Source organism: Somniosus microcephalus, chromosome 4 (genome assembly GCF_052327205.1).
Source record: "Somniosus microcephalus isolate GS21.2 chromosome 4, FLI_Smic_1.0, whole genome shotgun sequence".
NCBI lineage: Eukaryota > Metazoa > Chordata > Chondrichthyes > Squaliformes > Somniosidae > Somniosus > Somniosus microcephalus.
The window spans coordinates 100,613,319-100,639,404 of record NC_140990.1 but is presented as its reverse complement, the minus strand read 5'-3'; the positions used below and the strand labels follow the sequence as shown (position 1 = coordinate 100,639,404).

The following is a 26,086-nucleotide window of genomic DNA, read 5'->3' as shown; positions in this document are numbered from 1 at the left end:
AGAACGGTCTGATCAGAATTTCTATCCTGTACCGACAGTGATGACTTTTGTAAATTATGAAGACAGGTTGCACAGACTAGGCGTCTATTCCCTTGAATATTGAAGATTAAGCGGTGATCTAATTGAGGTGTTTAAGATGATTAAAGGAGTTGATCAGGTAAACAGAGAGAAACTATTTCCTCTGGTGGGGGAATCCACAGCAAGGGGGACATAACCTTAAAATCAGAGCCAGGCCGTTCAGGGGTGATGTCAGGAAGCACTTCTTCACACAAAGGGTACTGGAAATCTGGAACTCTCTCCCCCAAAAACTGCACGCGGCTGGGGGTCAATTGAAAATCTCAAAACTGAGTGTGCTAGATTTTTGTTAGTCAAGGGTACTAAGGGTTACAGAACCAAGGTGGGTAGATGGAGCTAAGATAGAGATCAGCCAGGATCTAATTGAATGAGGGAACAGGCTCGATGGGCTGAATGGCCTCCTCCTGTTCCCACTTACGGTGATGACTTTTGTAAACAGCTTTTACAGGGTATTAGGAGGGGAGGATATGCAGACAGGATTAATCCTGGGCCCCTCCTGTTCCTATGACAGACTGAACCAATCACACAGCTCAGTGGCAGATTGAATTATTCCTCTCCAGCCTCTAACCGAGGAAACATGTAACACTGAGGATGAAATTCCACTTCCGTGAGCCGGGGGTGGAGGCAGTGCTGGGAGCAGCAAACCAGGTTCAGAGTGGGCACGCTGGGATTGACCTTGACCTGGGTTTTACAGTGAGCATGTGCTGGGGACCAAGCTCATTCGCAAATGGATGGATACCAACCCCTGGGACTGTACATGGGGATTCCAGCCCTGGGACTGTACATGGGGATTCCAACCCTGGGACTGTACATGGGGATTCCAACCCTGGGACTGTACATGGGGATTCCAAACCTGGGACTGTACATGGGGATTCCAAACCTGGGAGTGTACATGGGGATTCCAACCCTGGGACTGTACATGGGGATTCCAAACCTGGGACTGTACATGGGGATTCTAAACCTGGGACTGTACATGGGGATTTCGACCCTGGGACGGTACATGAGGATTCTAACCCTGGGACTGTGCATAGGGATTCCAACCCTGGGACTGTACATGGGGATTCCAGCCCTGGGACTGTACATGGGGATTCCAGCCCTGGGACTGTACATGGGGATTCCAGCCCTGGGACTGTACATGGGGATTCCAGCCCTGGGACTGTACATGGGGATTCCAGCCCTGGGACTGTACATGGGGATTCCAGCCCTGGGACTGTACATGGGGATTCCAGCCCTGGGACTGTACATGGGGATTCCAGCCCTGGGACTGTACATGGGGATTCCAGCCCTGGGACTGTACATGGGGATTCCAGCCCTGGGACTGTACATGGGGATTCCAGCCCTGGGACTGTACATGGGGATTCCAAACCTGGGACTGTACATGGGGATTCTAACCCTGGGAGTGTACATGGGGATTCTAGCCCTGGGACTGTACATGGGGATTCCAGCCCTGGGACTGTACATGGGGATTCCAGCCCTGGGACTGTACATGGGGATTCCAACCCTGGGACTGTACATGGGGATTCCAACCCTGGGACTGTACATGGGGATTCCAACCCTGGGAGTGTACATGGGGATTCCAGCCCTGGGAGTGTACATGGGGATTCCAGCCCTGGGACTGTACATGGGGATTCCAAACCTGGGACTGTACATGGGGATTCCAAACCTGGGAGTGTACATGGGGATTCCAACCCTGGGACTGTAGATGGGGATTCCAAACCTGGGACTGTACATGGGGATTCTAAACCTGGGGCTGTACATGGGGATTTCGACCCTGGGACTGTAGATGGGGATTCTAAACCTGGGGCTGTACATGGGGATTTCGACCCTGGGACTGTAGATGGGGATTCCAAACCTGGGAGTGTACATGGGGATTCCAACCCTGGGACTGTAGATGGGGATTCCAAACCTGGGACTGTACATGGGGATTCTAACCCTGGGCGTGTACATGGGGATTCTAAACCTGGGACTGTACATGGGGATTCTAAACCTGGGACTGTACATGGGGATTTCGACCCTGGGACTGTGCATGGGGATTCCAGCCCTGGGACTGTACATGGGGATTCCAAACCTGGGACTGTACAGGGGGATTCCAAACCTGGGAGTGTACATGGGGATTCTAAACCTGGGACTGTACATGGGGATTTCGACCCTGGGACTGTACATGGGGATTCTAACCCTGGGACTGTACATGGGGATTTCGACCCTGGGACTGTACATGGGGATTTCGACCCTGGGACTGTACATGGGGATTTCGACCCTGGGACTGTACATGAGGATTCTAACCCTGGGACTGTACATGGGGATTCTAACCCTGGGCGTGTACATGGGGATTCCAACCCTGGGACTGTACATGGGGATTCCAACCCTGGGACTGTACATGGGGATTTCGACACTGGGACTGTACATGGGGATTCCAACCCTGGGACTGTACATGGGGATTCTAAACCTGGGACTGTACATGGGGATTTCGACACTGGGACTGTACATGGGGATTCCAACCCTGGGACTGTACATGGGGATTCTAAACCTGGGACTGTACATGGGGATTTCGACACTGGGACTGTACATGGGGATTCTAACCCTGGGACTGTGCATGGGGATTCTAACCCTGGGGCTCTTTTGTTACAATTGTGTGGGATGTTAACCGTCTGCTCTGCTTTTACCAGCGCCTTCAGGGGAGACGGTGAGAAATCAGTTTACTGTCCCGGGCACTGGGACCCGGTTGGGAACAGTCACTCAAGCTCCGCCCACTCTTTGTTGCGGCGCCAAGATGACCGCGCATGCGCTTTGCTACTCACTGAATCAAGATGGCGGCCGTTAGCCTGGGCCTGTGACCGGGAGAAGCCTCGATGCTGCAAACGCGGGACCTTCAGTTTATGATTCGTAACTTGCCGCTTACACCACTTGTTTATGAAACCTCTGCACCCACACGCCGGTCCTTTACTCCGCTCCGCCGAGCCGTTTCTTAGCGATTGATACGGAGCTGTTCCGGAATGTAAGTCTCTGTATTAGACGCAGCGCGCATGCTCCAAAACCAGTCGGGTCTTGCGCCTGCGCACTGGGCTCCTGTAGTCTGGGTGCTGCACATTCTCCCCTGCGGGGAATGCTGGGTAAATGCTCCGCCATTGCAAGACCTCCTTAGTGAAGCGAAAGGGATTTACTGGAATTGCATTCAGCACTGAACCATGTTCATTCTGGCAATTATAGTTTGTTTCTGCTGATCTTACTAACCCCTATACCTGGAATGGAGATTAATATTCTGTATAAATATTGAATAAATCAGCTTTCTAGATAAAAAATATTATGTATGACTATTTGATTTCTCCACGATAAAAGGAGACTAATTGATATCCTGTTGCCGACTGTTCCATTTTTTGCCCTTTTTTTACTCTAATTGATATCACTTCTCACCTAGTTTGCCTTGTCCCGCGTCAAACCCCAAACCTGTTCCGTTTGAGTACATGGCTTGTGGAGTGTCTCACTCATCTGAACTTCCTTTGAACCACCCCTTTATAGAACTACTTGCATAAGATTTGAAATCTGTTATTTTCTATACCATTTAACCCTTTTTGGATCCGATTTAGTAAAAACTCCTCCACACATACTGCATGTGATAGCCTTTGAAATGTTCTGATCTTTGTAATTGTCATTGCTGATTTTGATGGTCTCTTTGAATTAATCTCTTGTTATTAACATATTTTGCACTATTTCTTTATTCGAGATAATTGTTTCAAATATCACCAGGCCCCACCAGTAACCATCTGATTCCACCATCACATCTTCATGCATTACCCGCCCTCACTAGAGATAGTTTCACCACCATGACCATTCCCCATACTGAGGCTCTCTGATTCCCATTTATAGACTCAGTGTAAATGGTCCCTGGAATTGGTGTCTCAGTGTAAGTAGTCCACACATAGAGCAGGTTCCCAAGGCCCCGCCCCCAAACAGTGCGGGTCCCCGTGCATGGCCAACTGGGTTAGGTTATAAAGAGACCACACGCTGTTCTTCCTCCCACTGCCTGTGGAATGGGGCAGAAATTTAAAGGGACAGGGACTCCCCTTTCTCTGCGCATTTATATTTAAAGGGACAGTCTCATTTATCTTGGAGTGCCAGCAGACTTCACCAAGAGAGTTCCCATTAACAGTTGCTCCCTTCTGTACAGTGATTGTAAAGCTGTCTATTTCAGTGACTTGAGCCTTTCTACAATGTCTCACTGTTTTTTGACGATCCATTTAACTTGCTTGGTTAATTTTCAAAGATTTCAGAATTTTGCAGTGTGACAAAGCTTTCCTTTAAAGATGGAATAGCATTTGTTTCAAAAAATTCTGTTCTAACCCTCTCACGCAGCCCGCCGCCTCCTTCACTTCAAAGCACACTGCACTACTGACTGGGAAGGCAACCAAGTTCTATCCTTAATCTGGTCTGTTAGTTGCTCTCAGCCAAGGCAGCAGTTCAGGGGTTATAATTGGCCTGAGTACCACTGGGCTAAGTGTAAAAATCAGCCAGTGCTTCTGCACTTCCTGCTGATCCAGTGACCTCAACTGGGAAATGTATGGATGTCAATTGAGTGCAGGATTGTGATGCCTACCACAGTGGAAATCCGCAGAGAATCACTGAGTCGGCTGATGGTGAGGCACTAGAGGTTAACTAATGTATGTGGAATGGCACGCAGCCAGATTCAGAAACTTTTGCAGAAAAGGGGAGAAACAAAATCCCAGACTGTGAAACACAGAAACATAGAAGATAGGAGCAGGAGTAGGCCATTTGGCCCCTCGAGCCTGTTCCACCATTGAATGAAATCATGGCTGATCATTCAAATTCAGTACCCTGTCCCTGCTTTCTCCCCATATCTCTTGATTCCTTTAGCCTTAAGAAATATATCTAACTCCTTCTTGAATATATTTAAAAAGTTGGCCTCCACTGCCTTCTGTGGTAAAGAATTCCACAGGTTCACCACTCTCTGGGTGAAGAAATTCCTCCTCATCTCTGTCCTAAATGGCTTACCCCTTCTCCTTAGACTATGATCCCTGGTTCTGGACTCCCTCGCCATCAGGAACATCCTTCCTGCATCTAGTCTGTCTAGTCCTGTTAGAATTTTATAAGTTTCAATGAGATCCCTTCTCATTCTTCTAAACTAGTGAATATAAGCCTAATCGACCCAATCCCTCTTCATACGTCATTCCTGCCATCCCAGGAATCAGTCTGGTGAATCTTCGCTGCACTCCTCCATGGCAAGAACATCCTTCCTCAGATAAGGCGACCACACAATACTCAAGGTGTGGTCTCACCAAGGCCCTGTACAACTGCAGCAAGACATCCTTGCTCCTGTACTCGAATCCTCTCGCTTTGAAGGCCAACATACCATTTGCTTTATTAACAGTCTGCTGCATCTGCATGCTTACCGTCGGCGACTGGTGCACAAGGACACCCAGGTCTCATTGCACTTCCCCTTTTCCCAATCTATTGCCATTCAGACAATAATCTGTCTTCCTGTTTTTGCCACCAAAGCGGATAACCTCGCATTAATCCAGATTATACTGCATCTGCCATGCATCTGCCCAATCACCCAACCTGTCCAAATCATACTGGAGTTTCTCGGCAACCTCCTCACAGCACACACGCCCACCCAGCTTTGTGTTGTCTGCAAACTTGGAAATATTACATCTAGTTCCCTCGTCTAGATCATTTATATATATTGTGAATAGCTGGGGTCCTAGCACCGATCCCTGCGGTACCCCACTAGTCACTGCCTGCCACTCGGAAAAAGAGCCGTTTATTCCAACTCTTTGCTTCCTGTCTGCCAACCAGTTCTCTATCCAAGACAGTACCTTACCCCCAATCCCATGTGCTTTAACTTTGCATGCCAATCTCTTATGTGGGACCTTATCGAAAGCCTTCTGAAAGTCGAAATACACCACATCCACTGGTTCTCCCTTATCTTTTCTGCCAGTAACATCCTCAAAAAATTCCAGTAGATTAGTCAAGCATGATTTTCCTTTTGAAAATCCATGTTGACTTTGTCCGATCGTGTCAGTTGTCCAAGTGCTCTGCTATTACATCTTTTATAATGGACTCTAGCATTTTCCCCACTACAGATGTCAGGCTATAATTGTTGAATGTTGTTTTAAGACAGTAAGGATGGAGGGAGAGTGTGTAGAATGGGGAATTTGCAATTTAGGAGGGACAGGAGGAGACAGAATGTTCTATAGAATCTAGAATTGTCTGTTCTGTATTTAAAGTAACAACTTGTGCAACCACCATTTGCGGGTTATTAGAAGGGGAGGATCTGCAGTGGGGAAACTCAAACCAAACATCGCCTCAAGATCCAACAGAGTCACTCGATTCATCAGGACCTGAATATCATCAGCCTTTGGATATAAAAGGGTAGAACACCAATCACAGCGGGGAGAAACAGGACACGTGTTCTGTGGGTGGATCCACCTTTAATAAATCGTCTAGCCTGTGAGACTCGTGCACCCACCCGAATCAAGGGTGTAAATGTGGGGACTGGAAACAGATTCAGTTGCCCGTCTGAGGTGCAAACTCATGGATACAGTCACACAGGGGAGAGGTCATTCACCAGCTGAGTGTGGAAAGAGATTCAGTCACTCATCTCACCAACTGTCAAACTCGCTTGTTCGCAATGGGGAGAATCCGTTCACTGCTCTGTATGTGGAAAGTGACTCAATCGATCATCCCATTTACTGACACACCAGCACAGTCACACTGGAGAGAGACCGTTTAGATACTTCACGTGTGGGAAGGGATTCACTCTGTTCTCCCAACTGTTGACACTCCAGAGTGTCCACATTGAGAACAGTTGCTTTAAATACTCTGACTGCAAGCAAAGCTTTTCAAGTTCAAAACAGCTGATGCACGATCAGCACATTGTTACTGGAGAGAAGCTGTTTCGATATCCTCTGTGTGGGAAGAAATTCACCCCACCTGCTGAGATTCCAGTGAGTTCACATGTGACTGCAGGGGTTTGGATTCTGTTATTAATCACATCCAGGACTGAACCGTGGCAGAGTGCCCGTGCACTTGGGTTTCTGTGTGAATTATTGATGAATTCTCTCTCAATGGCATCACAGAAACTCATTCCCTATTCACTAATTGGGGCTTTCAATGGTGGGGCTCTTCCCCAGCATGCCCCGCGGGGGAGAATGTGCCTATTCACACTGGAGGCGCAGCAAGGTAACAAATCCAGCGGGGGAGGTTCATAAACACCTGGTGTGGGCCGCAAGCCCCAAATGAGAACCTATAGGTTCCGCGTTTGCAGCTCCGGGGCTTTTTTCCGGTAACAGGCCCAGGCTAAGGGCGGCCAACTTTGTAAAGCAAAGCTGCGTCTTTGTTCGCCGTCATCTTGATTCACGTGGCCATCTTTGTAAAGTAACCAGAAGTGGGCGGGGCTTCTGGGTCCCAGTGAGTGCAGAACTGAACCCAGCCAGAGTCAGCACCTTCAGGGGAGGAGAGGGAGGGGAACCAGTGAGTTCACACCGGGGAGAGAACATTCACCTGCTCTGAGTGTGGGAAGGAATTCACTCGGCCATCCAGCCTGTTGAAACACAAGCGAGTTGACACTGGGGAGAGGTCATTCACCTGCTCCGTGTGTGGGAAGAGTTTCACTCGGCCATCCAGCCTGTTGAAACACAAGCGAGTTGACACTGAGGAGAGGCCAGTCACCTGTTCCGTGTGTGGGAAGGAATGCACTCGGCCATCCAGCCTGTTGAAACACAAGCGAGTTGACACTGGGGAGAGGACATTTACCTGCTCCGTGTGTGGGAAGGAATTCACACGGCCATCCAGACTGCTAAAACACCAGCGAGCTCACACAAGGGAGAGGCCGTTCTCCTGCTCTGAGTGTAGGAAGGGATTGTCTCGATTATCCAGCCTGCTGGCACACCAGCAAGTTCAAACTGGGGAGAGACTGTTCACCTGCTCTGAGTGTGGGAAGGGATTCACTGTGTCATCGAGCCTGCTGACACACCAGCGAGTTTACACTGGGGAGAGACCGTTCACCTGCTCCGAGTGTGGGAATGGATTCATTCGATCATCCAGCCTGCTGAGACACCAGCGAGTTCACAAGTGACTGCAGGGGTTGGATTCTGATGTTATTGCTGCTGTTAATCACATCCAGGACTGAACCATGTTCATTCTGACAGTTGGACTTTGTTTATGTTGATGATAATAACCCCTTTAACTGGGCTGGTGTTTAATATTTTGATATTTCAAATAACACAGTGTATTGATATTTGATGTCTCCAAGATAAGAGGAGACTAATTGATGTCCTGTTACCGACTGGTCCATTTTTGGGCCTTTTCTCCTTTCTAACTCGAGATTATTTCAGTTCTCCTACCTTCGGTTACTCTCATGGACAAGTCCCAGCTCCCCATACCTTCCAGAGTGCCTCTCCTAGCCTTGGTATCCAGGGAAGGTCTCGGTAACACGCCCGAGATTACTAAACACAAAACCCAGTCTGTTAATCACTTTCAGCTACTGGACTTAGCGTGTGTCCCACAGCATCTCTCTCACCTTCGATGTGTGAATAGAGCATCACGCCTGCAAACCTGCTTTCAATATAAATTTGAATTCACTCAGCAAATGTATATAAAAAAATACATACAAGTAAACAGATCACATCAAATAATTGGCAAAGGTTTACAGTCAACAAGTTGAACACATCACGGCCCAATACCCCAGCTCTATATTCACAGGAGAAAGTCTGTTATCTAACTCCTCGAGTGGACAGAATAGAGAAAGATCCCAACTCTAAGAACATCTAGAATCTGTTGTAAATATCTTTCAAATCCTGACTGGTCCAATCTGTCGGTTTCCTTTCAATTGAAGTGAATGGATGATGAGAGGGGTGTTGGCATATGGACCTCGGTTAATTCAGCTTCTGAAAGGTGTTCCTGTTTAGTTCATTCGATACCGGGGAAAATGTGGTTGGTATCATTAGAGAGAGAGAGAGATTTCACTGAGCAACAGCTGGTGTTTGCAACCAACTGGCCTTGGATATTTTCATCACAGAATGTTTCGATCAGAAATATGATGTTGGGATAAGAAAAGTCTGGAGACTAGTGGTTTGTGCTGCCCCAGGAAGGCCAGTGTTTTTACTGCTTCTAACGTTGTTGATGTGTGTTGAAGAAAATGCAGACTTGTGTCTCTGGACTGTGCAGTAGCCAGAGACGACCATATTAGGCAATGCCAGCTCCAGTTTGATAAGAGGTTGATGGCAGAGCAAGAGATCCAGCAGTTTTAAGAATTTATCTCCCGTTATCTGCAGACATCGAATGTCGCAGCGTGCTGACAAAATTGGACTTAAGACTTTAACTTATTGGGTTAAATTATTGGGATCGATTGTTATAGAATTGAATTGTTATAGAATGGAAAAGTAGTGAAGTTATGCTAAACTTGTATCGAACCTTGGTTAGACCACACTTGGTGCACTGCGTACAATTCTGGTCGCCATATTATAAAAAGTATATAGAGGCACTGGAGAGGGTGCACAGAAGATTTACAAGGATGATACCAGAAATGAGAGGGTATACCTGTCAGGAAAGGATGGACAGGCTGGGTCTCTTTTCTCTTGAAAAAAGAAGGCTGAGTGGTGACCTAATAGAGGTCTTTAAAATGATGAAAGGTTTTGATAGAGTAGATAGAGAGAGAGTGTTTCCACTTGTGGGGAAGAGCATAACTAGAGGCTATCAATATAAGATAGTCACCAAGAAATCAAATAGGGAATTCAGGAGAAACTTCTTTACCCAGAGAGTGGGGAGAATGTGGAACTCACTGCCACAGGGAGTGGTTGAGGCGAATAGTATCGATACATTTAAGGGGAGGCTAGACAAGCATATGAGGGAGAAGGGAATAGAGGGTTATGCTGATAGAGTTAGATGAGGAAAGACGGGAGGAGGCTCGAGTGGAGCATAAACGACTGGTTGGGCCGAATGGTGTGTTTCTGTGCCGTATATCCTGTGTAATCCTATTTTCCAAAACACATTGCTCAAAGGGGAGGATAAATGATTTGCATCCAAACGCAATTGTTACTTTAGTCTTCTTTGTAAAATCACATAGTCTGGGCATAATTTGGGGAGTACAGCCAGAGCCAAGGCCATGGCACCACGGGTGGCTCAGCTGCACAGGGGTGGAGGAGGAAGACAGGGAAAGCAATAGTGGGAGGGGATTCAATGGTTAGGGGAGCAGACAGGCGTTTCTGCAGCTGCAGACCTGACTCCAGGATGGTATGTTGCCTCCCTGGTGCCAGGGTTAAGGATGTCACTGAGCGGCTGCAGGACACTCTCAGGGGGGAGTTTGAACAGACAGAGGTCATGGTCCATATCGTACTAACAATGTAGGTAGATAGAGGGATGAGGTCCTGCAGACAGATTGTAGGGAGCTCGGAAAGAGATTTAAAAGCAGGACCTCAAAGGTAGTAATATCTGGATTACTCCTGGTGCCACGTGCGAGTGAGTATAGAAATAGGAGGAGAGAGCAGATGAATGTGTGGCTGGAGAGATGGTGCAGGAGGGAGGGCTTCAGATTCCTGGGGAATTGGGGCTGGTTCTGGGGGAGGTGGGACCTGTAGAGGCTGGACGGGTTGCACCTCAACAGAGCCAGTACCAATGTCCTCGCGTGGAGGGTTGCTAGTGCTGTTGGGGAGGGTTTAAACTAAGTTGGCAGGGGGCTGGGCACCAGGATGTAACATTAGAAAGGGGAACTAAAGTGCTCAAAGGACTGGGAGAGGCAGAGAGCACTAAAGTAAGAAATAGTAAGGTATTAGGTGGGGTCAAACTAAGAGAGAATACAGGATGGCCTAAGATGGGTTTACAGTGTATGTATGTGAACGCACGAAGCGTAGTAAACAAGGTCAGTGAGCTGCAGGCACAAATAGCCACATGGGAATATGATGTTGTGGCAATAACTGAGACCTGGCTCAAAAAAGGGCAGGATTGGGTATTAAATATTCCTGGTTATAAAGTGTTCAGGAAAGATAGGGAAGGGAAGATAGGAGGTGGTGCAGCAGTATTGGTCAAGGAGAATGTTACAGTGCTGGAGAGGGAGGATGTCCTGGAGGGGTCAAGGACAGAATTTATATGGCTCGAGTTAAGAAATAATAGAGGTGCCATTACACTACTAGGTATATTCTATAGACCACCAAATAGTGGGAAAGATATGTAGGAGCAAATTTACAGAGAAATTACAGAGAGGTGCAAGAACTATAGAGTAGTGATAATGGGGGACTTCAACTATCCCAATATAGACTGGGATAGTAATAGTGTTAAGGGCAGAGAAGGGGAAGAATTTCTGAAGTGTGTTCAGGAGAACTTTCTTGATCAGTACGTTTCCAGCCCAACAAGGGAGGAGGCATTGCTGGATCTGGTTCTGGGGAATGAGGTGGGTCAAGTGGAGCAATTCTCAGTCAGTGAACATTTAGGGAACAGTGATCACAGTATCATAAGGTTTAGATTAGCTATGGAAAAGGACAGGGAGCAATCTAGTGTAAAAATGTTTAACTGAGGGAAGGCCAATTTCGGTGGGATGAGAACGGATCTGGCCCGGGTAAACTGGAATCAAAGATTAGCAGCAAAACTGTGATGGAACAATGGGCTGCCTTTAAAGAGGAAATAGTTCAGGTACAGTTGAGGTACATTCCCACTAGGGGGAAAGGCAGGGCAACTAAAGTCAGGGCTCCCTGGATGACGAAAGAGATAGAGAATATGATGAATCAGAAAAGGAGCGCGTATGACAGATGTCAGGTTGCAAATACATTTGAGATTCAGGCTAAATATAGAAAGGTCAGAGGAGAAGTGAAAAAGAAACTAAGAGGGGCAAAGAGAGGGAATGAGAATAGAATGGCAGCCAACATAAAAGGTAATCCAAAAGTCTTCTATACGCATGTAAATAGTAAAAGGGTAGTAAGAGGAGGGGTGGGGTTGATTAGGGACCATAAAGGAGACCTATGCCTGGAGGCAGAGGGTATGGCTGAGGAACTAAATGAGTACTTTGCATCTGTCTTCACCAAGGAAGATGATGCTGCCATAGACATAGTGAAGGAGGAGGTAGTGGAGATACTTGTTCGGATAAAAATTGATAAAGAGGAGGTATTAGAAAGACTGGCTGTACTTAACGTAGATAAAACACCAGGAGTGGATGGGATGCATCCTAGGCTGCTGAGGGAATTGAAGGAGGAAATTGCAGAGGTACTTGCCATAATATTCCAATCCTCCATTGATATGGGGGTGGTGCCAGAGGGCTGGAGAATTGCAAATGTTATGCCATTGTTCAAAAAAGGGTGTAAGGATTGTTGTATCCGTGTGTTAATAGAGACACGGAAGGCAGGAGTTGGTTTCACAGGTGTTTACTGAACAAAGTCTGGAGGTGAACTAACAGATACAAGACAATATACAGGCTTATATAGCCCAAGTGGCCATTACTGGCATTACAGTACACAGGGGGCTCTTAAAGGCACATACACCACAATTCCTCCCCTTTTAGACAACCAGTACATAATATTTTAAGTAATCATTAATTAACATGTTACAAGAACAATAATCTACACATTGCTGCAGTTAATCAATTATAAGTCAGTCTCTCTGGAGGCTTCCTGACTCAGTCCGGATAACGCCTCGGTGGTGTAGTAGTTTTCGGTGGTGTAGTAGGTTCTTTTGGCAAGGCTGATTCGGCTTGAATGCCAGTGTCGGGTTCATCTGGTTCCAGTATCACCAGATCGGAGGTAGATACTATGGGTATCTCTACTTCATCATTAGGCGTATAGAGTTGTGGTGTAGGTTGTCCCTTTTCGGATGACTCTATGATCTGGTCAGCATGGCGCCTTATTATGCTTTCTCCAATGTCCACGGTATACATCAGCAGTCCTAGTCGTGTGCAAATAGTTCCAGGCTGCCATTTCTCGGTACGGTAGTCCTGGGCCAAAACTTGTTGACCTATCTGGAAGGTTCTAATTGGCCTTTCATTCATGCCTTGAAATTGCCGGTTCTCCACGTCCCTTCTGATGTTTGGTTTGATCAAATCCAGTCGGCATCTTAGGCTTCTATTGAAGAACATCATGGCGGGAGTTTGGTTTGTAACCACATGTGTTGCATTCCTGTGTGCAAACAAGAAGTTATCTACCTTATGCTGAAGTTTTATGTCTTCATTACCCATGGCCTTTATGGCCTTCTTGAAGGTCTGGACAAACCTTTCAGCCAATCCATTGGTGGCGGGATGGTATGGGGCGGACATGTAGTGCTAAACTCCATTGGCCTAGAAATTCAGTTGGTTGCGCCAGCCGTTAGCGCCTTAGGAGGAGTAGATGTCGGGCGCTAGGCGGGTAGCGCCCGGGCGCAGCGAGAACTGCGCCTCGCCCCAACTTCACTAGAGATTTAGCAGCGGCGCAAAGTCTTTGCGCGCGCTCAGCTGCGCGCGCAGATCATGACGTCATTTCCTCGTGCAACGCCCTTTGTGCGCCCCCAACCGGAACTTCAGTGGCAACGCCCCATTGTGCGCCTGGCGGCCCTAGCGACTGTTAAGTGGAACGGTGCTCAGCCGATGCAGGGCGCGGGGGGCGCAAATTAAAGGGCACTCCTCCTGCAATATAAAAGGCTGCCATTTCGCAGCACTCCCTCTTGCGAAATGGATCTTTGGAGAGAGACCAAGGTAGATAGCTTTCTGCTTTGGCCCAACACTCGGACAGGTACTTCTGGCTTCAGGCCACAGATTTCCACTAGTCTTTGCCTTCATTGACATCTCATTGTTTGCCAGCATATTATGGGGGCTGCAATGGGTGTCAACGCAGGCTTTCTCAATTACATCCAAAGGGCTCACAGACGCCATGAGAGAGTGGCAGCCCTGGCTAGACGGAGAGGGGGCAACAGGCGTCAGCAAAGGAGGCCTTACCCACCCAGGGTATACCGCCAGCAGTTCTCCTATCTCAACATGTCTGAGGAGCAGTGTGTTCGGAGGCTGCGATTCAGAAGGGACGTGGTCACAGAGATCTGCCAGCTGCTTGGCGGTGATCTGCAGCCACAGCTGAGGAGCAGGACGTCTCTGTCGGTGGCAGTGAAGGTGACGGTGGCTCTCAACTTCTATGCCACCGGCTCCTTCCAATCCATTACTGGGGACATTGCCAACATCTCCCAGTTCGCCGTGCATTGCTGCATCCGCCAGGTCACCAATGCCCTTTTCAAAAGGAGACATCAGTTCATCTCCTTCTCCATGGCCCTTGCCAAGCAGCAACAGCGTGCAATGGGCTTTGCAGCATTCACGGGCTTCCCCATGGTGCAGGGCGCCATTGACTACATGCATGTGGCTTTGCGGGCACCTCTGGAGAATGCCGAGGATTACCGCAACCGGAAGGGCTACCATTCGCTGAACGTCCAGCTGGTGTGTGACCACAGGCAGCTCATCCTAGCTGTCAATGCCCGCTTTCCAGGCAGCAGCCACGATGCCTTCATCCTGCGACAGACTTCTGTGGCAGACATGTTCCAGGCCCAGCCTCACCCACGCGGATGGCTTATCGGGGACAAAGGCTATCCTTTGTGTACCTGGCTGATGACCCCGCTCCGTGTGCCCAGCACCCCTGCTGAAGAGAGATACAACGAGAGCCATCAAGCAACCAGGAACATCATCGAACAAACAATCGGCGTCCTGAAGCAACGGTTCCGCTGTCTGGATCATTCCGGTGGAGCCCTACAGTATTCGCCGGAGCGAGTCTCCCATTTCGTGGTCGTTTGCTGCATGCTGCACAACCTGGCTATCCGCAGGACTCAGCCACTGCCACCACAGATTGGAGGACCACCTGAGGAGGAGGAGGAGGAGGAGGAGGACCAGCACAGGAGGGAGGCACAAAGTGCAAGGGCCGCCCGTCGCTGGCTTATTGAACGTCGGTTCTAGGCCCCCTCTCAGGGACTGGCTTGTGCCAATGTCAGCAGATGAATGTAGCCACTCCACAAGCCCTCAGCCGAGCAGGGCAACCAGGACTTAAACAAAAAACCATGCACACTGCAATTTAACAACAATAATTTATTGAAAACCTCTGCCCTTCCCACATTACATGCTCATGTGGAGAAGCCCCCTCCAAAAACACAAAACTACCAGCCTCGGCCTTACAATAAGAAAGAAAGACACCAGTCTCGGCCTTACATAAAGAAAGAAAGACACCAGTCTCGGCCTTACATAAAGAAATAAAGACACCAGTCTCGGCCTTACATAAAGAAATAAAGACACAAAAACAACTGCACCAGTGTCGGCCTTACAACAAGCACCAGGCATTTGTGCATGCCTCTACCTTTTGCCCTGCAAGGGCGATGCCTTGCGCATCCTTGCCTGGCCCCTGACCGCCCTGCTGCTCCTCCTCAATGGGAGCCCAATGGCTGCAGCAAGGCTGGGGGAAGGCTGCTGAGGGGCAGATGGCGAGACGGCAGATGCCCTTGGGGGTCGGCCTGCACCAGCTCTGGCCTTGGAGTGGCCGGCTGCTGACTGCTCCAACTCTGGCTGGGCGGCAGCAGTCTGTCCAGCAGCTCGTGGCAGTGTCGGCTGCAGGAATGGTGGCAACCTGGCAGATCGCAGGTGCTCGCTGGTCGCCTGACACATTGGCACTCGCACGGGTCAGCACTGCAGCATGCGCAGCAAACAGCTGAAGGACAGACCGCTGGGCTGCTGTTGCGCGGCGAGTGCCCTGGTGATGCCTGGCTGATCCAGCGAGGGTGGCAGCAGTTAGTGCCCGTGTGGCCCTGGTCTGTGTCCGCATGACACCAGCCAGTGAATGGACGGCACGACTGAGCACTTGGCTAGAAGCCGACTGTGCTGCCGCGATGTCCTGCAGACTCCTGGCCTGTGCTGCACTGAATAGTTCCAGACTCCTGGCCTGTGCTGCACTGAATTGTTGCAGACTCCTGGCCTGTGCTGCCCCGAATTCCTGCACACTGCTTGCCAGTGACTCTATGGAGTCAGGCATCCTTGCCACTGCAGCCATGAGCTCAGTGTGCCTGCGCTCAGCCTGGACGGCCATTTCCTCTAGGAGGCGCACCTCCTCTGCGCTGACCGTCGCAGGACTGGAGGCCGCACTCACCCTCTGGGGAGAAGTCTGCCGAGCTTCCCCACCCCTCCCGCATTGCTGCAGGCCGCTGGGCCCCGGAGCTTCACTCTCCTCCGACCCTTCCCCCCGGCTCCCCTCCAGGGAAGACGTGTCCCCTACATCGCCATGGGCTGGCGCGGCTGAGGGTGGCACTGATGGGCCGGCTTCCTCTTCCTCCTCCTCGTCTTCCGAAGGGCTGACAGTGGCAGCTTGAGGGCCCGCCTCCTCACCTGGTGATTCACCATCTGAAAGCAGGAAGGCACAAGATTAGCTTTAGAGTGAGGACAGGGCGGCAGCGAGGGAGGCATGAGTGGTGCCATTCACTGCATTGGTCGGACAGTGGCAAAGGATGCTGATCTGATGTGCAAGTGGAACGAGAGAGGTCCAATAGGTGATGCCCTTACCATTGGTGCCCAGAACAGGGTTGGCATCTCCACTGGCGACGGGGCCAATCAGCCGGCCTCCCATAATGCGCTCCACACGCTGGTCGAGGTCAGAGAGCTCTTTGAGGTCAGGACGGCCTCCGCCGGTGTCAGTTTGGTTGCGCCGGTTGTGCGCAACCTTGGCCTGCAAGAGAAAGGACGGCCTCTAAGTACAGTGTGTAGCCCTGATCTTGTCTGCACTGCCTCCCATGGTCGAATAGCTTGGACAGTGTGTAGCCCTGAACTTGTCTGCACTGCCTCCCATGGTCGAATAGCTTGGACAGTGTGTAGCCCTGATCTTGTCTGCAATGCCTCCCATGGTCGAATAGCTTGGACAGTGTGTAAAGTGCTGAATGTGCAATTGATTTTCATGCCAGTCCCATAGCTGCTGGATGAGGGCTGGCCATTAGGGCTTTCAGGTCCCTTTGCCCATAATGTGAGGTGCACATGCAAGGATGAGGAGGACACTGGAAAGGGTACTCACCTTGACAACCCGAGTGAGGTCGTTGAACTTCTTCCGGCATTGCACAGGAGTCCTGGCAACCACGCTGTTGGAAGACACCCTGTTGGACACCTCCCTCCAGGCTTTCCGGTAGGCGCTGGGCAGCAGCCTCTTGCCACCTTCTGGGAACAAAACATGGTGCCTGCGCTCCACTCCGCCAACCAGCACCCTCAGGTCTCCGTCGCTGAAGCGCTGCACTCTCTCCCTGGCCTTCTCCATAGTCCTGGGCGTTGTACAGGTGAAGCTGAAGTGGTCAGGCCTAGGTTGAGGGCTGCAGTGTGCAGGGCGTGGCAGGCAAACAAATCCACCCTCCATCTTTAAGAGATGACCGGCGCCAGAGTGTCTGCCGTCAATCAAGAAATCGCCGCACCTGCGCTGCGCCCGGCCTCGGGGGTATCGCTCAGCACTGCCGGCTTAGCGCCTAAAGATAGTCGTGCATCGCCTGTTTTAGCGCAGCAGCAACCTCTTGGGGCGATGCGACTGAATATCGGCGAAGGTGGCGCGACTTTGCGCCGGGCGCAAACTTTAGCGGCCGCCCGACTTTACCGCCCCAAAAGTGGCTATACTGAATTTCTAGGCCATTGTTTTTTAAGAACCTCCTGAATTCTTCGGACACAAATTGCGGTCCATTATCAGAACAGATCTGTTCAGGCAGCCCATTCCTGGCAAATATGGTCCTTAATACTGTGATGGTTTTTTCCATGGTGGTGGAGGACATCTTTATTACCTCCGGCCACTTGGAGTGTGCATCAACCACGATTAAGAACATTGAGTCCATAAATGGACCAGCAAAGTCGATGTGTACACTTTGCCATGGAGATGAGGGCCACTCCCATGGATGTAGAGGGGCTTGTGGTGGGGCGTTTTGGACCTTCTGGCATCCTAGGCAGCTCTTGGTCATTTCTTCGATGTCTCCATCGATACCTGGCCACCACACAAATGCTCTGGCTATGATCTTCATTTTCACTCCACCCAGATGCCCCTCGTGAAGCTCCTTTAGCACTTTATCCTAGAGTTTGGGTGGAATCACCACTCTGGATCCACACATCAAGGTTCCTCGGCACACTGACAGCTGTTCTCTTCTTTGCGAGAATGCTGGCAACAGTGGTTCACCATGTGCTGGCCATCCCTTCACCGTTAAATCGTAGACTCGTGAGAGAGTCGGGTCATTTCTCGTTTCCTTTTCAATGGCAGAATTCGTTACTGGTAGACATTCCACTATGGTTGAGTGGAACATCTCCACTGGATCTACTGTGGGTGCCTCTTCTACCGTTGGCAACGGTAGGCACGATAAACCGTCAGCATTCCCATGCTGTTTTGATCCTTTGTATTCTATGTCATATTGGTGTGCCCCTAGGAAAAGGGACCACCTCTGTAGCCTTTGCGCTGCCATAATGGGAACACCCTTTTTAGGGTTGAATATGGAGATGAGGGGTTGATGGTCAGTCAACAAGGTAAATTTTTGTCCGTGTAGATAATGGTTGAATTTCTTCACTCCCCATACCAGGCTGAGTGCTTCCCTGTCGATCTGGGCATAGTTACGCTCAGCTGAGTTCAGTGAGCGTGACGCAAAAGCTATCGGCCGCTCTGAGCCATCAGGAAATCTATGCGATAATACTGCTCCTACGCCGTAAGGGGATGCATCGCACGCCAGTCTGATTGGCAGTGATGGGTTGTAATGAGCCAAAACTTCCTTGGACGTGATCAAGCCTTTGCATTTATGGAAGGCATGTTTACAGTCTTCGCTCCATTTCCAAATTACTCCCGTTTGTAGCAGTGCGTTAAGAGGGTGCAGAAGAGTTGACAAGTTCGGTAAAAATTTATGATAGTAATTTATCAATCCCAGGAACGACCTTAATTGTGAGACATTTTCAGGTGCTGGGGCTTTTATGACCGCTTCAATTTTTTCAGGTGACTTATGCAACCCTTCCTCATTAATTATGTGGCCACAATATGATATTTGTTTCTGGAAAAATTTGCACTTGGGGCGATTTGCTCGTAGGCCCCATTCTCTCAGCCTAGTGAGCACCTGCTCCAAATTGGCAAGGTGCTCATTGTCGTTTTCTCCTGTTACAAGGATGTCGTCTAGGTAGCATTGAGTCCCCGAAATCCCTTGCAGGACTTGCTCCATAGCTCTTTGCCAGATAGCTGGAGCTGATGCTACTCTGAAAACCAGTCGATTGTACTGGTATAGGCCTTTGTGTGTATTTATCGTGAGATACTTCTTAGAGGCCTCTTCAACCTCCATGTGTAGATATGCCTGTGCCAAGTCAATTTTGGTGAAACGTTTCCCTCCGGATAGTGAGGCGAAAATATCTTCTATCCTCGGAAGAGGATACTGTACTGTGTGAAGGACCGGGTTTACAGTCACCTTGAAGTCCCCACAGATGCGAATTTTTCTCTGTTCTTCAGATTTATCATTATTGAACGTTTTCTTCATGACTGGGACGATGGGTGTTGCCCACTCGCTCCAATCTATCTTGGATAATACGCCTGCCTTTTCCAAATTCTCCAGCTCTGCCTCGACTGCTGGACGAATTGCGTATGGCACCGGCCTTGCCTTAAAAAACTTGGGAATTGCCACATCTTCCACTTTTATTGAGGCGGTGATGCCTTTCAAGGTTCCTAGTTTCTGTTGAAACACTTCCTTGGCGTTGGCCAAGATGTCTTTCAATCGTTCAGGTATGACGTCATCATCAATTTTTTTCTTACTGGTCACCGTCAGTGCCTGAATGGAGTGCCAGTCTAAACGTATCTTCCTGATCCATTCACGTCCCAACAGCGGCAGACCACCATCTTGCAGAACATATAAATACAACTTCTGTATTTCCTTGCCGTTGTTTACAACAGGCACCCTTATTTTCCCTTTGGCGTATACTTTCTGCCCCGTATATGTTTTCAAGATAATGGGTGTCTTTCAAAGGTATATGCGGAAATAGCCGCTCGTAATCCCGTCGACTTATGACGGTCAGAGCTGATCCTGTATCTAGCTCCATTTTAACTGGGGACCCCGCTATCGTGAGGGTAACCCAAATGGTCTGGTAATCTTCTTTGGCAATTACATTATGTAATTTGAGATAACTTAGTCTCTTGTTTCCGGTGTCGCTATCGCTCTTCTGGTCTTCGGAGCTACTGTCCGTCATCATTTGTACCTTTCTGTACTTTTCCTTATTGATTTTTTTCCTGTCCGTGGATTTTTTGTGTCCAGATCGGCATACACGTGCAATGTGTCCAATCTTTCCGCATTGCCTGCATGCTTTGTCCTTGAACCAGCAGTCCCTCTGGTCATGGGTGGATCTGCCGCAGTGATAACATCTCTCAAAACCCTGTGTCATTTCATGGGTGCCGAAGTCCTGTGTCTTTTGCTGTATCTCTGCAGCCCCTCTTGCGGCTGCTTCGTATGATACAGCCACACTGAAAGCCTTGTCCAGTGTCAAATCTTTCTCAGAAAGTAGCCTTTTCTGTGTTCCTTCACTTAGGAGACCGCAGACGAATTTGTCTCAAAGAGAATCTGCCAGTCCTGCCCCGAATTGGCAGTGCTTTGACAGCTTCCGTAATTCGGTGAGGTAATCAGCGTTACTTTCATTCTTGTGCTGATTCCTCTTGAAGAATTTGAATCGTTCCGCTATCAGCAGCGGTGTTGGGTTTAAGTGCTCCTGTAGGGTGTCAACAATTTCCTTAAAATTCTTGTCCTTTGGTTTGGCTGGAGTGATTAAGTTTCATAACAGCCCGTATGTCTTTGCGCCCATTAGATTTAGAAGTACTGGTGCCTTTTTATCATTTTCTATTCCATTTGCTGTGCAATATACCTCCACTCTTTCCATATATGTGGTCCAATCCTCTATATCATTATCGAAAGCATTAATATTGACAGCCTTAGGCATCCTGAAAAAATAATGGCACCTCCCGCACTTTCCTTTCTTCCCTGCAGAAAAAAAATGGCGCTTCCCGCGCTTTCCCGCCGCTGCTGCTGCTGACAACGCTGTTTTCCGCGGTTTTTATTTACAGGTGGAGACTCGTTCCCGTCGGACTCTCTGGGACTTTTCCCCCCTTCTGCTTGGTCCGAACGCCGACCTGCTTTGCAGCGCCTGCCGTCTCCCGAGTGCTCCGCCCCTCTGTCTCTGTTTGCCTCCGCCTTCGCTGCTCGGCCCCGCTGCAGAGCCAGTCGATGGAGCCCCAGCCCGCCGCCCAGGAAGGATTAGTGCAGTACCTGCCACCAGCTCGGCTAGCTGGTGAAACCAGTTTTTTTTTCTTTCTTGCTTTTCTTCGACTTTCGTCTGAGGAATCGATCTCCTTGAGGTGCTGCTGAATTGCAGGTAAGTACATTTCCAATTCGTCGCCACTGTTGTGTCCGTGTGTTAATGGAGACATGGAAGGCAGGAGTTGGTTTCACAGGTGTTTACTGAACAAAGTCTGGAGGTGAACTAACAGATACAAGACAATACACAGGTTTATATAGCCCGAGTGGCCATTACTGGCATTACAGTACACAGGGGGGCTCTTAAAGGCACATACACCACAAGGATAAACCCAGCAACTACAGGCTAGTCAGTTTAACCTCGGTAGTGCGGAAGCTTTTAGAAACAGTAATCAGGGACATAATTAATAGTCACTTGGATAGGTGTGGATTAATTAAGGAAAACCAGCACAGATTTGTTGAAGGCAAATCGTGTATAACCAACTTGATCAAGTTTTTTCTTGAGGTAACAGAGAGGGTTGATGAGTGCAATGCGGTTGATGTGGTGAACATGGACTTCCAAAAGGTGTTTGACAAAGTGCCACATAATAGGCTTGCCAGCAAAGTTGAAGCCCATGGAATAAAAGGGACAGTGGCAGCATGGATACAAAATTGGCTAAGTGACAGGAAACAGAGAGTAGTGGTGAACGGTTGTGTTTCGGACTGGAGGAAGGTATACAGTGGTGTTCCCCAGGGGTCAGTTCTAGAACCACTGCTTTTCTTGATATATATTAATGACTTGGACATGGGTGTACAGAGCACAATTTCAAAATTTGCAGATGACACAAAACTTGGATGTATAGTGAACAGTGAGGAGGATAGTGACAGACTTCAAGAAGACATAGATAGGCTGGTGAAAAGGGCGGACACGTGGCAGATGAAATTTAACGCAGAAAAGTGTGAAGTGATGCATTTTGGTGGAAAGGATGAGGAGAGGACATGTAAACTAAATGGTACAATCGTAAAGTGGGTGCACGAACAGAGCGACCTAGGGGTATGTGTGCACAAATCCTTGAAGGTGGCAGGGCAGGTTGAGAAAGCAGTTAAAAAGGCTTACGGGACCCTGGACTTAATAAATAGAGGTATAGAGTACAAAAGTGTGGAAATGATGATGAAACACTGGTTCAGCCCCAACTGGAGTACTGTGTCCAATTCTGGGCACCACACTTCAGGGAGGATGTGAAGGCCTTAGAGAAGGCGCAGGAAAGATTTACGAGAATGATTCCAGGAATGAGGGACTTCAGTTACCTTGATAGACTGGAGAAGCTGGGGTTGTTCTCCATGGAGCAGAGAAGGTTGAGAGGAGATTTGATAGAGGTGTTCAAAATCATGAGGGGTCTCGACAGAGTAGATAGAGAGAAACTGTTCCCATTGGTGGAAGGGTCAAGAACCAGAGGACACAGATTTAAGGTGATTGGCAGAAGAATCAAAGGTGATATGGGGAAAAACTTTTTACGCAATGAGTGGTTAGGATCGGAATGCACTGCCTGAAAGGGTGGTGGAGGCAGATTCAATCGTGGCTTTCAAAAGGGAATTGGATGAGTACCTGAAGAGCAAAAATTTGCAGGGCTATGAGGGAAGGGTGGGGGAGTGGGACTAGCTGAAGTGTTCTTGCATGGGCTCAATGGGCCGAATGGCCACCTGTGCAGTAACCATTCTATGATTCTATGAACACGTTAAACCTTCATAGAATAATAACCAGTTAATTTTAGACTGGAAACTTAACCCTGCCGTTTCACTTTCAGTCAGGAACAGATCGCAGTTTGACACCAATCTCTGATTTGACAGCAGGTTTCCAGTGCATAAATCCCCAGGCCTTGATGAGATGTATCCCAGGCTGCTGTGTGAGGCAAGGGAGGAGATTGCAGGGGCTCTGACACAAATTTTCAGAACTGCTCTGGCCACAGGGGATGCGCCAGAGGACTGGAGAACAGCTAACGTAATATTATTATTCAAGAAGGGTAGTAGGGATAAACCAGGGAATTACAGGCCAGTGAGCCTAACATCAGTGGAAGGGAAATTATTGGAAAAAATTCTGAGGGACAGAATTAGTCTCCACTTGGAGAGGCAAGGATTAATCAAGGATAGTCAGCATGGCTTTGTCAGGGGGAGATCATGTCTAACCAATTTGATTGAAATTTGAGGGGGTGACTAGGTGTGTGGATGAGGGTAGTGCAGTTGATGTAGTCTACATGGACTTCAGTAAGGCTTTTGACAAAGTCCCGCATGGGAGACTGGTCAAGAAGGTAAGAGCCCATGGGATCCAGGGCAATTTGGCACATTGGATCCAAAATTGGCTTAGTGGCAGGAGTCAGAGGTTGATGGTCGAAGGTTGTTTTTGTGACTGGAAGTCTGTGTCCAGTGGTGTACTGCAGGGATCGGTGCTGGGTCCTTTGCTGTTTGTAGTGTACATTAATGATTTAGATATGAATGTTGGGGTATGATCAGTAAGTTCGCAGATGACACAAAAATTGGTGGAGTGGTAATTAGTGAGGAGGGAAGCCTCAGGCTACAGGACGATGTAGACGGGACGGTTAGATGGGCAGAACAGTGGCAAATGGAAATTAACCCTGAAAAGTGTGAGGCGATGCATTTTTGGAGGGACTAACAAGGCAAGGGAATACACGATGAATGGTAGGATCCTAGGAAGGACAAAGGATCAGAGGGACTATGGTGTGCATGCACAAAGATCCGTGAAGGCAGCAGGACAGGTAGATAAGGTGATTAAAAAGGCATATGGGATACTTGCCTTCATTAGCCGAGGCATAGAATATAAGAGCAGGGAGGTTATGATGGAGCTGTACAAAACACTAGTTAGGCCACAGCTGGAATACTGTGTGCAGTTCTGGTCACCACACTATAGGAAGGATGTGATTGCATTGGAGAGGGTGCAGAGGAGATTCACCAGGATGTTACCTGGGCTGGAGCGCTTCAGCTATGAAGAGAGACTGGACAGGCTGGGGTTGTTTTCCTTGGAGCAGAGAAGGCTGAGGGTGGACCTGATTGAGGTGTACAACATTATGAGGGACATAGATAGGGTAGATAGAAAGGAACTTTTCCCCTTAGTAGAGGGGTCAATAACCAGGGGGCATAGTTTCAAGGTAAGGGGCAGGAGGTTTAGAGGGGATTTGAGGAAAAGCTTTTTCACCAAGAGGGTGGTTGGAATCTGTAACTCACTGCCTGAAAGGGTGGTGGAGGCAGGAACCCTCAACATTCAAGAAGCATTTAGATGAACACTTGAAAGGCCATAGCATACAAGGCTACGGACCAAGTGCTGGAAAATGGGATTAGAATAGACAGGGCTTGATGGTCAGCATGGACACGATGGGCTATCTATCTATCCACCGTTGTTCTTCCTGACTCTAAACACAGTTGTGAAGGAGCCTTCTGTTCCGTGCCCAGGAGCTCTGACCCATGGGAGAGAGCGGTTGGGATACATTCCTTACAGGCCTCAAGATTAACCTGCACGGGGACATTGCTGTCAGTGAAGAGAGGCGAGAAAGACCAAAGTGCCATTTGCCCCTCTCAGTGTGGCCCTGAAGGACTGTGTCCAGGCTGTAGTTCTGTTCATGCCGTACGATCCTCCCCCCAGATTGTCCTTTCTGAGCTCCAGCCAGGTGATGCTAAACACTCAGGTGGGAACGACAAAAATCCACAACAATGTGTTCAAAGCAAAGCTGATTTATTTGATCTATATCCAGAATATTAAACTCCAGCCCAGTTACAGGGGTTATTAACATTAGCAGAAACAAAACCCAACTGTCAGTGTGAACACGATTCAGTCTGGGATGTGATTAACAGCAGGAAGAGCAGAATCCAACCCCGGCAGTCACTTGTGAACTCGCTGGTGTGACAGCAGGTGGGAAGACAGAGTGAATCCCTTCCCGCACACGGAGCAGGGGAACGGTCTCTCCCCAGTGTGAACTCGCTGGTGTGTCAGCAGGGCGGATGAATTAGTGAATCCCGTCCCACACTCGGAGCAGGTGAACGGCTTCTCCCCAGTGTGAACTCGTCGATGAATATTCAGCTCAGACGGGTAGTTGAATCGCTTCCCACAGTCCGCACATTTGCACGGTTTCTCCTCGGTGTGACTGCGCTTGTGTCTCGACAGGCCGGAGGATCGGCTGAAGCCTCATCCACACACAGAACATGTGTACGGTTTCTCCCCACTCTGAACGGTGCTTTCTGCTTCCATGCTCAAAAGTCCGGATGAATTGAGCGACTCTGTCAGATTTTGAAATGATGTTTGGTTTGAGTTTCCCGTCTGCAAATCCTCCCCTTCTAACACCCTGCAAAATTAATTTAAAACAGGTAAAAGGGAGGGTGAGAGAGAACCCACAAAAACACAAAGGCAGGTTGTGAAATTGAGCTGAATGAATCTGAGAATTTGTGGGGCCAGCACGAGAAAAAATTGACCATGAAAGCTGCCGGATTGTCGTAAAAACCCAACTGGTTCACTAATGTCCTTCAGGGAAGGGAAACCGCCACCCGGTCTGGGCCTACACAAGACTCTGGCCTCTATGGGAGGAGAGAGAGTGAGGTGGGAGGGGGAGGGGTGAAGGAGAGTGACTTTATACATCTGCAACTCGACTAGAACTTTGACAGCATCTCCCAAACACGCGACCTCCACCACTTAGAAGGACAAGGGCAGCGGGTGCATGGGAACACCATCACCTCCCAGTTCCCCTCCAAGTCACACACTATCCTGACTTGGGCATATATCGCCGGTCCTACATCGTCGCTGGGTGAACATCCTGGAACTCCTCAC

The 26,086-nt window shown here is 48.9% G+C and overlaps 1 pseudogene; it reads right to left on the bottom strand.

Moving 5' to 3' along the window:
- Positions 1 to 25,547, bottom strand: part of LOC147119593 (uncharacterized) — a 31,534-nt pseudogene extending 5,987 nt beyond the window's left edge.
- Positions 25,548 to 26,086: the final 539 nt, after the last annotated feature.